The sequence below is a fragment of the Pholcus phalangioides genome, unplaced genomic scaffold (genome assembly GCF_987345545.1).
Source record: "Pholcus phalangioides strain wild (caught in Gottingen) unplaced genomic scaffold, Ppha-v1.0 ptg000018l_1, whole genome shotgun sequence".
Classification (NCBI taxonomy): Eukaryota; Metazoa; Arthropoda; class Arachnida; order Araneae; family Pholcidae; genus Pholcus; species Pholcus phalangioides.
In genome coordinates, this window is record NW_028301611.1 from 14,794,485 (window position 1) to 14,808,116 (window position 13,632).

The following is a 13,632-nucleotide window of genomic DNA, read 5'->3' on the forward strand; positions in this document are numbered from 1 at the left end:
ATGCTATTTTTTCTTAAATTCATTTTTATTTATTCCCCTTCCCCTCTTATGTTAAATGTCTCGAAAAATGCAGTTCGTTAATTATAACATGTGCAGCTTTTTTAGTATTTTTACTTCTGTTTCCATTATAATTTTAAACTGCATGTTCAATCATCTCTGTCATGCAGTTTTCTTTAGAATGTTTGACAGGTTGGTTTTATTGCCAGAAATGATATATTCATTGCGGATGTTTTGGTGTAAATTTTTTTTTGTCATAAATTTCATATCACCAGGTATATAAATCCCCCTTCCCTAATTTCTTTTCACTAAGAAGGAAGGAAAAGGATTTGAGTGGATGAACCTTTTCTCCCCATTTCTTTAAAGAAATTCAATTTTTGATTCACTATTTTAATCCAGTTAAAGCTTAAGAAATTTACAATGTATTGTAATGAATTGTAATTAAATGTTTGCTTAGTTGAATAACTTTTTTTAAATGAATAAGTTCTCGAGAAAATATCTGTTAATCCGTAGAGATATGTACGTTCAGAAATTTATTGGTGGTGCCTTCACCTGTTGGGAATATGACCAAGAAACTTATTTGGGAAACAAAAACATTTTTTCCCCATATATTATTTTTTGATGTACCGTGTGAATTGTTATTATTTTTGTAACACCGCTTAAGAAGTATTTATTAACATTATCTGTTTTTTCAGAACCTATCATACAGACCTCAGCTAAAATCTTTGAAGCTTAGCTTGACCACATTGCCCTAGCTTACCTTAGTTTATTTATAATATTGGCGAATTTATGAGATGAGATATTTGGCAATAATTAGCGTAATTGTTTGGCTGATATTGATTATTATTGTCTTAAGAAAAAAATTATCACGGAAAAATCAAAACAATCTAATTATTCCAACCTCAATGTTCAAGTTCGTAAGATATTCTGCTATACTCAAAAATAGTAATACGGTTTATTTTCCAGTCTGATCGGAAAATATTGTAGCACATTTGTAGGACTGCCAGAAAAATTTATTGATGAAGCTGCTTTACCGCACACTTTTTTTAACTTCGATCATGTATCGCCATACGCCAATTTCCGACCAGTGGAGTAGGGTGGAAAATGAGGGCGCCATCTATAGGTGGTCGCGCTAGCCTCGGTAGGTGAAGAACTTGTTTCTGATGTTCTTCGCAAGATTCGATCCCATGGACCTCGACTGCAACCTTCTTAGTGGAAGAAAAGCATCTTAGGCGCCAATTGGGTGCCTATTTCTGTAATATATATTGTAAGTTCAAAATATTAGCGAGAGGGAACACAGACACCAGCAACATGAACATGTCATCAGCCGCAAGCAAATACCATAATCCTACAATAAGTTCGATGACATTTTGTTTTCTGTTTTTTGACTACTATAGTAAACAAAGGTACATGATTTACTTGAATATACTACTTGATTATACGATTATACTTGAGAAATGATTATTTGAAGTTCTTAGAATATTTGCAGATTTATTTCTTTGTAGACAACATCCTTCAATTGAGCGAAAGAAAAGTGAATTCAGGTGATTAAATAAGGAAAGGGAAGGTATGGGTGCTTCCGTAACGGAGGGGAGATAATAATGGGAAATATTGCAGTTGCGATAACCGCTATATTCGACCTATGATAGGCCAGATAGTTTTTGGACGAAAATGGTCATTGAAATAATCGTTCGGGAAATCGAGGCCTATCATTTTCTTGCATTCATCAGAATGTCTTGGTATATTCGATATTCGACATCCGATTTGTCTAACGGACTTATCTTGTTGCCGAAATCACTTCGAGATCAGCTTCGTTGCAGTCTGGAATACTGCAAAGCTTCGGTCGTGGGGACAGCGTGCTGGGCGCTATACTTACGATACTTACTCAACATGATAATCTAGGAATTAGTCATTATTACTTTAAAATATGAAAAAAAGATGTCGGTCCAGTTTTACACGAAACCAGCATGTCTTTTATACCATAAATATATTAGGGTCACGCACTGATACACACACTCACGTTCGTGAATGCCCCATTTGAAATAGAACAAATGAATATCAACGAGGTTTCGTGTACGTTTGAGATGATTTGAACACTCCTGGGTTTAGTTGTAATAATTCTACTCTGCAAGTGTAACTATTTAAAAATAACTGCTTCTCCCACGATGATTATTGTTTTTCTTCAAAACTCATCAACAATACATTTCAACATTATACACGGAAATTGGGGTTCACATATCGAACATAAATTTTGTAAACACACAAATAAATGAAAAAAAAGAGTAAATCACGTAATGTGAATTCTAAAGAAATAATTTCCAGATTCGAGTTACCATCAACTGGGGTGACTTTAAACAGTATTGAAAAAGAAAATATCTGCGTGACAATCTCGCGCAATAAAAGCAAAACTTCTAAATTTGACATGAGTAGATTCACCCCAATTAAATTCAATTTATCCAGGTATTTCTTTACAATCCAGGTAAAGACTGTGAAGAAATTTGAGTTTTGGTTTTGCACCATACCGGAAAATTTTCATTTTGGTCGGCTGTGTCACTCCAGGTTCCATAGGAAATTCGGGTCACTTTTTGCTTACATTCTAATTGACGTTTTGTATCAGAATACCCACTTAAAAGGTATGAATGAATGAAATCTTATAACGTAAATATGAATTGAAACTATTCAACATTTTAAAAAAAGGGTTTATTTGAAAAGATTTATTATGCTTTACTGCAAGCATGGGTAGCTCCAGGTTGGATTTATGATATCTCTATGGGAACCATTCAACCTGTAACTTTTATTATACATAAACTCATACGTTTCTCTCTTTATTCCGGAGTTTCATTCAACTCTTTTAATATGAGACTTTTTCTCGTATTATGATATTTTCTAAACATAATACGTGCTTGAGCTTTCAACAATGTGTAGTTGATTTCTGTGTTATTCTGTGTTCACTTGCAGTGAAACCATATAACTATTGACAACAGCTACTGAAGCAATCAGTAATTTCTTTCTCTTTCATTCTTTCCAAATTAATATTTGGATTATTATTTTTTTCCAAGAAAGCTTACATCCTCTTAATAACGAATAAATATTTAATACATATAATTTAGCCATTTTAACTGTAACGTGTACTTTCTAATTTCTGATTTGACAGGTATAAAAATTGGAGTCCCTCAAGGAAGTGCTCTTTGCTCCTACTTTTGCATTTTTTATCGATGAACTCGATAAGTGTATCTCGATCGGATTGTTAACAAATTCTCAGATGACGTGAAGCTAATGGGGATATTCGGGAATCCAGGTATTAGGGAGATGCTTCAGACGAACTTGGATATGCATGCAGTATGGGCTAATGGATGAAGCATGACCTTTAGTGTTGATAAAAGCATGATCCCTCATTTTGGTTCAAACAACCCACGTTCCATTCACGAGCTGAATGATATCACTCACCCGGATGCAACTAGGAACGCCGATTTGAGAATTCTAATTGACGAGCGACTCAGTTTTGCTGGACATTCTTCAGCAGTGGTGAAAAAATCGAATACAATGCTCGGTTTCATTCTTAAATGATCTCTTTGCGCTTCGAGGTATCTTTCCCTAGGCTTTCTTCTTGGAGGAAAGTTCCCTGAGGAAATTCAGGGAAGAGCAACGTGCGCTCTTGATCACGGGGGCTTAACCTATGAAGACAGAATTGATTTTTTGAAAATGTTTACACTACAAAAGCGTAGATGTCGGGAGGATATGATTAGGTGTTTAAAAGCTTCAATGGGATGAATTGGACGACCATGAGTTACATTAATACACCGTCAATTAACTGCTTCGACAAGGGGACACAGTATCATTTAGTAAGGAACAATTCCATGCAGTGGTTTCGTAGGTAGTTTTTCCCAATGAGATTAATATAAATTGAATAGCTTACCTCCGGGGATCGTGAATTCTAACAAAATTTATACATGCAATAAGAAGTACGATAGGCATGGTGGGATAAATCGAGAAGCTGTCCTACCTAGATAAGACAACCATAATCTCCTTTTATGAGCAGGATATCGTATATCATTAATTTTTTTCATATGTGCTTTTACATCGGTGTTGCTGTATTTTGGTTATATACGACATCCATATCTTTTATGGGCAGCCTTCTATTCTTTCAGCCATTTCGTTGCGCAATTTTTCTACTGCAGCCTTTGCGTCTGCATTCGCATTAATTGTAACCCGCTTTAAGAAAAAGTCATAATTAATTATGTCATGTTGTGCAATAAAATTTCATTTCATTGTTTCCCGGTGTTTTTTTTTTCTTATCATTATTATTTTATTGATGAGTGGGTGACCCATTAAAAGAAAAACTACTAAAATGGTATGCACAAACCATAATGCTAATACAAATATTTTATCTTCTTGTTTTAATCTCCGGGTTGAATAAACATTTTCAATTTCGATTTTAAAACCGCGGAAAATCACTAAAAAATTTTTTTTATAAAAATTTAACAAAAAACAAATAAATAAAAAAAACTCAGATAATATTGGCAAAATGAAGTTAAATCTGATTTTTTATACTTTTCAACCAAAATCATCCCACACTGAGTCTGAATCAATCGAAAAATAGAGCTTTACTCTAATTATCAATGGTAAGGCTTAATTTACAGTGTTTATTGAACTTTTCTTTTGTAAACGTGTCAGTAAGAACTACGAGTATATTACTCGGATCTTATGGGATTGTATGAAATGTGGTATGAAAAACAAATAGACACATGTCATCGCACCATCTCCTTGTTCAAATACCCTATAAATGGACGTGAAATTTTTCGTAGTGCTAAGGGGTAAAAAAACAAAGATATACCTAGGGATATACGAATGTTTTTCTGTAACGTTTTTTTTTATGTTTCAAAAAGAAATGTTTCTGATATTTCTAAAATAGGGAAAAGAATTGTTTGGCCAGCTCTTAAGGAATAGGGTCACTGTCAGATTAAAAGAGAACGGACAATAGGATTATCCGCTTTTCAAAAAAGTGTATTTTGATATCCTTTTCCCTGTTTCTTGGAACTTATGTTTCTTTTGCCTTCAGATAAAACTTTATTGAAGAAAAAGAAAAAGGATTTTATGTGTGTGTGTGTTTTTCTTTGCTGTGTGAAACACAGCTTTTGAAATACAGTCGAGCCCGCTTATAACGAAATCGGATGCTTCGAAGTATCGATGGTAACGAATTTTTTTTGACACAGTGCACCTGCAATATGAGAATAATATTGTTAAAAATGTCACTTGGAACGAATCATATGAATGTCAAATATAACGAAGTTTTCCGGCAAGAATAGTTTTTTTTCTTAATCCTGAAATTGCATGTTTTGTTTGTAATTGTTTTCTGGAATCAGAAATCCTCAGAAACAATTGGGAAGTACTATCATAGTACTAAGATTGATATGGTTTTCCTTTTCTCTCAGCCTAATATCACGGGTATGAAGGAAAGTCTTTTATTTTCTTCTCTTTTCAGAAATTGTTATTTTCTTCATGCATTGAAGGCTGAGAAAAAAATTCAAATCATCTCAAACTCGCTAATTCTGCCAACTGGAGTCTATTCGCTGATAAAAAATGTGGGAGGGGTTTTACTACTACTGCTTCTACTTCTATTACTTTGACGTTGGGGAAGTAAATAATCCGTTTGCACAATTATCTGCGGCCAAAATTCCTTTTCTCCACCGCATTTTGATTTTACGGTGATCAATGTGTAGTTCTAAGCAAAATTCATGTTTTTAGAATCATGTTAAAACATTTAGTGAATTTCTACACATGGCATGACCAGATCCGCCTCACATCACATCTTTTAGAAGTTACCGAAGCGTTGAGTAGTTGTTAGATACCAAATCTGCTGCCTCAAAAAATGAATATACCACGTTGTATGACAAAAATGACCAGGTTTTTTAACACTGCTATAAAGGTAAATACTTAGACATCAGCTACTGAAGATATAAAGAATCTCAAGAGCTTGGATTGGACAGATGAGTCTACTTTATAACGAATGTTGTCTGTCGGTCCTCAGTGCACGTTGTCGAGTAAAATCAGAATGTTTCTTTTCAGCATAAATAAATCATTCTATGTTGATCAATACTTTTCTGCATAAATATTCAGAAGGAAAAAAAATAAGCATAATTTACTCTTTTTTCTATCTGCTTCGTATTTTTTCTAAAAAAAATTAAGCTTTGGTAAAATTCCTCGTCTACGAGGAGGAAAAATAAGAATTACTGCAAAACTAAAAATATTAATTACAATTATCTCGCACGCTTTTTTGGAAGAAAATTATTTATTTTCCATCGGTAAATGTAGTTTTCGAGTAAATATTTGATGAGAGTGGAAAATTCCAGGACGTGTTATGCAATTACATGACGTGCTTCTTTTCAAACTTTTCGTTATTTTTTGGAGGAACTTGTACTACAAGAACATTTATATTTCAAGGGGAGAAAAAAATGTAATATCGGTTTTTTTTTTAGTTTCCTTTGCTTGACATAGACGATCAAAACGCACACATATTCCCTATCAAAGAATAACTAATTTCTACACAGTGAAGTCTCTTCCCAAAAGACACTTGTTGCTTCACCTTAAACAAAATTACTGTGATTTTTTTTCTTTACTAATTCTTTTCCTTGAGCTTTATGCGAAACATAATATCAATATCCCTTGTTGCAACGATCGATGCGTTCAAGTGTGTCCTCTTTTTAGATTAATTCAAAGAAATCTGAGATTTCGAAACAATTTGCTGAACGTTTTCGTTACGAATGCATTCATCACGCTTTTTGAAACATGCACGAATGTATTCGAATATTGTGAATATTTTTAAATCATAACTTTTTCATAGTATAATTTCTATTTTTTTTATGGACCATAAAATTGTTATAAAAACTGTTTTTACCTAGTGCTCATGAGGGGCATTCTGACGATGCTTCAGAAAATACTATACTGCTTTGAGCAAACTGCATAATAATACTGTAAATAAATAAAAAATAACAATTCACACAACGAATGTTTTTAGATACATTTGCAAACTATACTTTTAGAAACAATGTTTCAAAACAATGCTTCCGAAATCACTGTTTTTCATCATATCTGAACAATATTTTCAAATTTTGATTTAGAACCTACAACAATATTCCAGACAGTACTTTAGGAACACTTCTTTCAATCAACTTCGGTTTTAATATCTAAAAATATTGAATGTTATACTTAATATAACTGCAATCCATCAAAATGATGTCGAAATCAACAATGATTTCAAATGATTTTTATCTCTCAATGATAGTAAAATGATTTTTCTCTCTCAATGTTGATCAAATGATCTTTATTTCAACAGTTCAAGATGTTATCAAAACATTCTAAGCGTTTGACACGTGAATTTGCAATTGATTTCAGTGGAATAGTCTGTTTTGCCGGACCGTATTGCATTTACACCGCAAGTTAGATTTCACGAAGCTACGAAAGAGTACTGTAGCAGCAATGCAGCTATAGTAAGAGAGAAAAAGACAGGTGTTCATCTCGAGGAATTTACTCCCAATTAACTAATATTTATATTTATTTTTACGGAAAACTGTACCCCATGTAACGCGAATAGCGTTGTTTTCGTCGGACCCACCTATCAGTTAACTTCGGTTTTTACTGTCCTGTATTATCCGAATATCCTTACAAGATTGAATTACGATTGATAGAGCAGTTAAACGAGATATTTTTATAGCATGTGAACACTGCAAGAATCCACCACAAATCAGAATCGTATAGAATATTCCTCTGAACGAGATCGGTGAATTATTTACTAAAAGACATCAAGGATGACCTATAAATGAGTTTGAAAAATTATTAGATTGATAGTTGAAAGCTTTAGAGATAGATTATTGCAGAAAAAAGCAACATTTCGGGAATTGCATTCTGGAAAACTATGGGGAGAAGATAAAAAAACCACAAGCTAATAACGAATAGAGACTTTGAAGAAGTTATCCGATAAATACGGTATACTTCATAGAAGATTTCTCTTGGCATTTCACCTTCTATATATTGTTACCCATTCCCCCCTTCACCAGCAAACAATCCCATTAAATGCCAAGAAAAAAAAAACAAAATGACAATAAATTTCTTTCTTCCAATGTATCTAGCAATCACTGAATTGTACAGCAGCCCTTTTTGTTTCCCATTCTTCAATCTCCACACATGAAAGCTATGGATCCAAACAAAGAGTGAGTAAAATGGCCAGTTGAAGGGCAGCCGGATCGGGAACTTATCTGGAACCACGATTGTTTTATTTTCGGAAATTTGACAGTTTCCTCGATGATGTGATTGTTCTCTCAGACACGTCTATGTACTTGAATCAGTAACGTGAAACAAAAAGGGATGGTAGGAAGGATATAGAGTATATGTGTTCCTTGCTGTTCCTTTGATATAAGGTATAGCGTCTCCATCATGATCTTCTTCTAAACAAAAAAAAAACGAATGGCGTAGGGGATTTTCTCGCACAAGGAGTTTTAGTTGGTCGTGATGCCCCAAAAAGTGTACGTGACCGACGGGAACAGGAGTAACACATATCCTTCAAAGCAAAAAATAAATAAATAAAGCAATAGATTTTATCGGTGAGGCTTTTTACTTAATCGGGGACGAGATGTAAACTGCATTGGATTTTTTTCCCCTGCAGGTCGAGATTAAGATGTTTGCTTTTCTCCACCTTTATGAGTTTATCCGTATTTCTTCGGGATATATGTTTCTGGATATTATCTCAATATCACGTATAATATTGTTTTGCTTTGAGATAGAAATGTGCAGTTCTTATCGCGAACTATGATTGGTACGACGGTATACCGTTGACCATTGAAGTTTCATCTTAAATTGATAAATTGTTAATTTTATGTATATCCAAAGTATGAATAGGCATCAAAACGGGCAACCTCTCATGGATAATGGGCATCCTGAGAGAGAGAACCCGATAACAAGACACCAGAAGGCACGGATGATCCGGAAATTCCTATTCAGGCATCCGTGCATCAATATTTACTGGGTCAAAGCTCACGAGGGCTTTTGGGGGGGGGGGAGGCAATGAAAAAGCTGATCACTGTGCAAAAGAAGCCACAAGAGATGGAATCGTTACCAATGACATGACCTCCGCATCTGCTGCAAAATCCAGACTCTGGTGGGAGATGCTCCTCGACTGGCAAGCTAAGTGCGGTGTGATCCAGAAACCTCTGGCAGATCCACCCACATCACTCTGATGCACATCCTCGGATCAACAGCAACTGGCCTAGAGAGGTCATCATGCTTGTAACGGAGCATGACTCGTTCTCTCGTTCTAAGTCAACCTGAGAAGGTTTAAATCAATCCCCCAACAACCGCTGCTGCTGCGAAGAGATTTTAACTAAGCTTCATTGCAACACCGCATGCCAGCATATAAACGAATTTCAGTACCCAGCCCCATCAGGAGCTCTAGAGAACGAAACGAGCTCTGCAAAATATACCGAAACGATCGTACTCCATCCATAAACTTCTGAGATTAGTGAAATTTCTAGGAAGATAGCCCCGAGAAATCAAATGAGCGGATCTAGACGAGTGAAGGGAAAAATGACAACCCCTTCTTGCCGAGGGCACCAACTAGCACATGCTTTGCGTAATTGAGCATTGATTACTGTCAAAGGGGCCCTTATGTGCATCCCCTTCTTAGCCCCTCCTCTAAATATTTTCTACCATATTTTGTTTTCAAGTCAATTCGTCTGCACACCTCAAGAACATTCATGTCATTTCGCAAATGTTCTTGATTTTATGTATCATTATCTATGTATTTTATCCCTGTATATTTATGTTTGTAAATTGTGAGAGTAAATGAAATATTTCCCCACACGGCCACGCACCCCGGAGCAATGTGCTTTATTTGTGCAAGTGGCAGTTCCTGGCTGTGTTCGGTAAGTAAATAAGTGTGTGAATCGGCGAGTGTTCTTGACACAGCCGAATCCGCTTCTTACTTCTTGTAACAGTCCTGTAAAAAGGGATGATCCCTTTTTTTGTATATTGAAAATATAATTAGGAGAATTTGTGTAAAGAAATCTCAATTTTCATAAAAACTGTTGCATGTGCAAAAAGTGGAATCCACATGCAATAAATATGCGCAAAATTATTTAAGTGTATTTACTGTTTTTATTTTTTCAAGGTTGTAAAGTTAAAAATCCATTGTCACAATTGTACCACTTCATTTTTAAGAATAAAAATTCAAATCACCGAATTCCCTCCCTTCAGCCGGCATGACGAAAAACAAAAGAAGAGATCAGCACGTCGGGAATACCCGTTTTTTCCGACATGCCGGGAAATTCGAGTCACAGATTCAGGAAAATTCTTAAATAGGGAATTTTTATTTTAACATCCATTGTATTGGCTGCAGGCACATTGTGATCCTTATTAAACCTAGTTTTTTCCACCATACGGGAAACGGAGCAAACCACAACATTCAAAAAGCTGATTTATCCCGAGTTTTTCAGCATGCCGGCTGGCTAATGCTGGGAGACACGGTGTAAGTTGATGTCCGAATATGTCCGCTTCTATAAAGTTTGACCATCACTATTTTAAGGGATGAAACATTTCGTCTCTCTGGTATAATAGTCAGTGCACTCGCTCACCAGGTTTGCAAGAAGTTGTGGGTTCCACTTCTGGTACAGTCAACGAAATCTTGTTCCCAAGTTCAGCTCAGCATAATATCCTGAAATTCTATTTATTTGACGTATCATTGGGCCGAGCAAAAAATTGGACCGAGCATTACTCATCTCTACTGCCGCCTCCTGGAGACCATTGGCAGAAGTTAATTGAGGGAGAGACTGTAGTGCCCCTACTCAGACTATAAGTTACACTACTGTGCGCGTTTTGAGGGATGAAAGATCGTGGCCCTGTGATACAATAGTAACCAGTACAGTTGCCTGGTTTGCAAGAGGTCCTGGGTTCGGTTCCCTGTACTAACAGCGGAACTTTTTTCCAAAGTTCACTTCAGCATAATATAAAGAAAGGCTATTGATTTGATCTTCCATTACTAATTTCCTAAATATTTTTTTTTATTTTTCCATTTAAAATAGAAACGTTATTTGGATTACTTTTCCCCTTGTGTATAAACTCCATGCATGTCTTCTCGGTACATACCATAGTTTTGTCAAAGACATCTGTTGAAATAGATTTCCCACACAACGGAACATTCTTTCGAAGAAGTATACGTCTGACATTCGATACAAGAATAGACCCAAGTTCTTCCTTCCTTCGTATAATGCGAACGAACTTTCTACTTGTGTATGAGAAAGAGAGTGAGACTTTTGTGCTCGCAGAGTTTCTAGAGAGAAAAAAAATAGAGCGAAAAATCCTGGAACCCATTTTCAAGAAAAGAAATGTATCTCGGCCTCGGGATGTATATATCTATATGTCTACTCACAAATACCTCGGTATCCCGTGGAAGTATATTGTTAAAATACGGAAAACTTCACCCACGGGAAATCGCATTATTTTGTTTTGAAAATTGAAAATTCGGGAAAACTTCGCGCACTAGACGCACCGTTGCGATGTCTATATCACCACATGCACTATAGATCATTCCTTATGTGCAATAGTCATGCATATATCGAGAATTCTATAGTTTTATATAGTTATAGATATACTGTTCATACCTGAGAAAATATAATAACTATCACCATCAAACGCATCGAGATAAATTTATATCTTGCACACATGAGAGTAATGATGAAACCATACATTGAGCATCAATTCAGTGAGTATAGGATGGATCATGTGGATATTTTGGATATATTACCATCTGGGAACCAATAACAGTATATTTCTTGCCCTTCAAATTCTCTCAGAAATCGCCATTTGTCTCAGGCCGCCCTAACCACACGCGGAGCCAGCTGCGTCTTGATTATTTTGGGGCACCTAGTGTCAATTTTATATATTCTGTGGTAGAAGGGATATCGATATCCAAAAAGTCGTACTTTATTACCAAATATACAAGAATGCTGAAAAATACCCATGTGAAAAAATAAAATATATATATATATGTATATATATGAATGTAAATCAGCAGAAAAGGGTAATGATACTTGAACAATTCCATAATGTATCCCAGAAATTTCTTTTGCGCACGATTCTATTTTTCTGTGTGCATGGTACTCAAGACATAGATCTTAACTGCTCATCAACTGTAGAACTAAATTTTTTTTCGCTCAGCCGGAAGCATCATACTGTATGCGATAAAATAATGACTTCGCATACAGCAGGGTCCCTTGAATGGAATATATGCTGAAAATTTATAGTGTGAAGAAACAAAAAAAATAATAAGAATCGTCTCGTTCCCTAGACCGGAACCCCATTCATTGGTAAAATCGGGAAAAATGAAGTCCTTTCATCGTGCGACATTTTAGCAGATTGCAATGCAGTAAAAGCGGAAAGATCCATAGGAACACTAAATGGATTTAATACCGTACGACGAGACAAGCTTCTTCAAAAATGTGCCTTTGAATAATACAAAATTGTTTAAAGAAAAAATCAAAGACCTTGATAGAACATTTCTCCTCGCTATTTATAAATTTATCTCTCAATCAGTTTCAGCATGAGAAGACTATCTATTTCAGTATGTTTTGCAATCATATAAATGTGAAATCACTACAGCGATGAAAAAGAAGGCTACCGTCGTTTTCTATAAGGGGAACTTCATTTTAAAACCATACTAAAAAGCCTAGAACATTCATGCATTTAAGGTATCCGACTACGTTAAAAACGTCATTTTTGAAGAAAACATGGATTTTCATTTTTTTATTTTTTATAAAAGCCCTATTTGTTGTGATTCCAAAATGGTCCTTGTTTTGTTTATATGATGCTCAGAATCAAAGTTACGTTCACTTTAGTGTTGTGTTTTTACATACAACTAATACGCGAATAAAGACTTTAAACGTGTTTTACGAAGAATGCTATTTTTGACATTTTACTTGACTTTGTGACATGATTTGTAAAAATTGATGCATTACATCCTTACGAAATTTTAATGTGATAGTTCGCTATATATTGTTGAGGTTATGAACCAAAATCTGACGTCTATCACATATGTTTTTTGATTTGCAGTGTTTTATAGACAAAATGTAGGATGAAATTTCAAAAATTCCACACCTACTTAAACATATTTTGGTGTAACTTATGAACATATCATGCAATCCTTTAAATTTTGGTTCATAACCTGCAACATTACTAGCTAAATGCACTGTGAAAATCACAAAATATTTCATTAATAAAATGTTTTGCAATCGTGTTTCGAATACACATGAATTTTGCCTAAAATTTGACATAAAAACGACTATTTCATAGAAAATAAAATAGATAGACCGAAATTTGTCACTGTTTTGACCATTTCGAGACACTTTCTATCAAAAAATGTATTTAAAGTTCACTCCAGAACCATTTTAAAGAAAAGTGACAAGAAAGGTAGTCGGATATCTTAAGGAACTTAAGGGCCTCAAAACAATGTGAGGCGAATCATAGAATTAAAACAATTTCAGATAAACCGTTTGTTTGTCTAATCGCATGGCAAATTTGCTTTGCAGTCAAAATGACCGATTTCGTCGTTCTAGTGAAAATGTTTCAATCGAAGTTAAGGTAGAGTTTCAA

At 34.9% G+C, this 13,632-nt stretch overlaps 1 protein-coding gene across 1 annotated transcript in view; it reads left to right on the forward strand.

Moving 5' to 3' along the window:
- LOC149071763 (limbic system-associated membrane protein-like) overlaps window positions 1–13,632 on the forward strand; it is a 189,404-nt gene that overhangs the window by 99,116 nt on the left and 76,656 nt on the right. The window lies entirely within an intron of this gene.